Source organism: Lissotriton vulgaris, chromosome 4_1 (genome assembly GCF_964263255.1).
Source record: "Lissotriton vulgaris chromosome 4_1, aLisVul1.2, whole genome shotgun sequence".
Classification (NCBI taxonomy): Eukaryota; Metazoa; Chordata; class Amphibia; order Caudata; family Salamandridae; genus Lissotriton; species Lissotriton vulgaris.
This window is the reverse complement of record NC_141691.1, coordinates 1,921,388,688-1,921,391,890: the sequence shown is the minus strand read 5'-3', so window position 1 is coordinate 1,921,391,890 and position 3,203 is coordinate 1,921,388,688. Positions and strand designations below refer to the sequence as shown.

Below are 3,203 nucleotides of genomic sequence, written 5' to 3'. Positions count from 1 at the left end.
CGGGAAAAGCGGCAAAGAGCCAGAGTCCGAGGCCCCAGGGAAGGAACCCCGGGAAGGACACGGGGGACATGCCGGAGGAAGAACCCCGTCCGGCAAAAACCCGCAAGAAGGGCGGGGAGCGGAGGAGCGACCCCCGCACACCCAACCGCCCAGCAGACACCATCGCCACCAGGGAAACCACCTGAAAGGCGAGGAACCGCAAAGCCACCGAGGGCCGGGGCCCAACAGGGCGGACCCCGAAGAGCTCGTAGAACGAGAGAGAGAGAGACTCCCGCGGAACGCCACCCGAATTTGCGAGTCACCCCTGCGCAGGGGCCCCGCAAATCTCCACCGTACCGTTCCAATAGAAGTATATGTGCAGCTGAAGCGAGCACCCAAGGGGCGACTGGCAGAGCGTCCGTGGGCGAAGGATAAATAACCTCGGAGCCAAGCGAGCCACCAGGGAGACCAGCCCGTCGAACACCGGACCGAGGAAGGCCCGCAAGGCAGCCCAACGGTCCCACTGGGACCAAGCCCCGCAAGGGGACCACGGAGGCGTGGACAGTACCAAGCCGACCGCACCAAGCCAGAGGGAAGCCCCTCGCCAGGCACAGTAAGAGAAGTGAGAAGACCAACCCGAGCAAGCAGCGACAACCGCTCAAGAATCAGGCCTGCAGATGGAGGCAGTCCAACAGCAAGGGCCGGCTCATCCCCGCCACCGGGTGCGGGGGACCCAACCCCGGAACGAGAAGAACACCGTACGGTCAGAAGGCTCGAACCGCCAGAAGCGCAAGGGGAGCGGGTACCAGGGGCGGCGGCCCCGCCGGGTACCACACACTGGAACGCCCCCCGAAGTTGCGAGTCAAAGCGCGGGGGCCAAGCCACACATCCCAGTATCGCACCAACAGAAGTCCATGCGCCGCCGAAGCGTGCGCCCAGGAGCGGCCCTGCCCAAGCGAATCCCGCAGAGGAACCGTGAAAACAGAGGGCACGGGGGAAACGCGAACTTCAGACCGAAAGGTCAAGCGACAGACAGGGCAACCACAAGGACCCGGGAGGAGAGAGTAAAAACTGGGCAGAAGGGGTGAGTCCCCCACTGTGAACAGGGCCACCGGAGGCAGACCGAGTCGAGGCCCCCGGCGCCGTGCACCACCGGGGTCAGGGCGAGACCAGGCAACGAAGGAAGATCCGACTCAGTCGAACCGCCCCCACCCAGTCGGACCCCGGGGGAAAGACAGCCCGAACGGGCAAGCCGGAGGCACATACACCAGCCGGACGACCGACCCGACCCAGACCTGGGGACACCGAATGCACCGGTGCGACAGATGGCAGGCCCGGAGGGTCGCTAGTGGGACACAAGACCCACGCCTCCAGAGGAGACAGCGGCACAGCGCCGAAGACCCCACGGCCAACCGGAGCACGAGGAGCCGCGTGACACTCACGCAACCGCGAGTCAACCGAGCGCAGGGGCCCTGCGAACCTCCGCCAGGCCCCCAATTACAGCAAACGGGCCGCCGAAGCGAGCACCCAACGACCCCCGAAGGCGTACAAGCCAGAAACGGGAACCGAAGGGACCCCGACGGAGGAGAGACACCGCCTGATGTGGAGTCCACGAAAAAGAAGAGGCCGAGAGGAATCCCCCCACCCGACCGGGAGCGCCAAGACCCACACCCGGCGAAGAACCACCACCAGGCGGGCCAGGAGCACAGCTCCCACCCCCGGGCCGGGAGGCAAGGCCACAGGCCGACCCCAGGTGTCCGGAAACACCAACAGGCGATACCAAGGACGGAGCCGGCCCCCAACTGCCGAAAGCCAGAACCAAGGGGCGACCCAAGGAAGACCGGGGAGAGACGAAACACGGGCCCGGATCCACCGACGGATGGGGAGCCTGAAGGAAGGACGTGTCCGAGGGAGCGGGTCCCAATGAAAAGCCGCCACTGCCGACAGGGACGCATATCCATCCCCAGCATTGCGTCCGGCAAAGGAGACAATTCCACCACCCTAACGCCCAGCACCATCCCTGCATAGGGGCCCTAATTGCACACCAATGCACAGAGCCGGTGAACGTGACACCAGGTTGGTTAGGCACCGATGCTTAGAAAACCCCGGACCGGGGACGCCACCGGCCCTCCCCGATCCGCCGAGGCGTGGAACCGCCTACAGGTCCCGGGCCAGTCCGGGACCGCTGCACCACCCATCGGGCCCCCTCCCCCTGGACGAGAGGTAGACGAAGCGAGGGGGGGGTCAAGGGGACCCCGCCGCGCAAGGCCCGAAGGGCAAGCGTCGCCAAACAGGGAGACCCCGCAGAAGGAGACAGAAGGGAACCCACTCCCCCCCCCCAAGGAGACCAGGAGGCGCAGCTACCCGGCCACTCAAAACTCCACGGGTCCGGCGCAACCTGACGGCCCAGGACGGGCCAGGGCGTCAGAATGGGAAAACAGACACCAGGGAACAGACCCTACGTCGTACCGCGCATTCACAGAGAAGCAGGACCTGACACCTTGTCCAAGATCACACAAGGAAAGTAAGACATTAGCTCAGAAGTACAGGATGTGCAGTCGACCCCGAGGGTCGACCCGCGGGTGTCAGCACCAAAGCCCGTACTCCAACTGTCAGTCCCCAAACAACGTGAACACAAACACAGTGCTGCCTGCGCCAGCCAGGTAAAACTGGGATAAAGTGGAGGCCAGGCATCCTTAGCGTTGTGGAGAATAAGCAAGTAAAATGCCCAGAGTAGCCAAGTGGGACCCCATCAGTGGAATAGGCCCCGAGTCGAGAATTAATCAGGGCTGGTGAATCTTGAGCCCAAGACCCGCCGAGGCGGGGATTCGAACCCTGGACCCGGGCCAGACCTCTGCATCAGGGTCTGCAGCCCTAACCCATGAGCCATACTACTGCACTCCGGACACATAACGGTAGTGAAACAGCAATCACAACGTGCCAGTGATACAGAACTAAAAATATTCTTGCCCTCACCGAGGAACGAACCCCGGACCTTTCGAGGAGGAGACAGACGCGCCCCCTCTCACAGTATTGAAAAGTTTCCACCCTGGGATATTACCACAGCACTGGCCGGACTTGAAGTGAGGACAGTCCCTACCAAAGGCATAAGCCGTACCTTCGAGCCATAGCTCCATGGGTGCCCGCAGCGTCCTATGTACTACAGCTGTTTCCAAGACTCACATTGTGAGACACTAGGAACCTCTCCACAGTGCCGAAACCTG

General features: G+C 63.3%; 1 non-coding gene across 1 annotated transcript; it reads right to left on the bottom strand.

Moving 5' to 3' along the window:
- Nucleotides 1-267: 267 nt before the first annotated feature.
- On the bottom strand, nucleotides 268-374 carry LOC147724719 (U6 spliceosomal RNA). Its single transcript, XR_015295425.1, has one exon. It is a non-coding gene; the product is annotated as a U6 spliceosomal RNA (small nuclear RNA).
- Nucleotides 375-3,203: the final 2,829 nt, after the last annotated feature.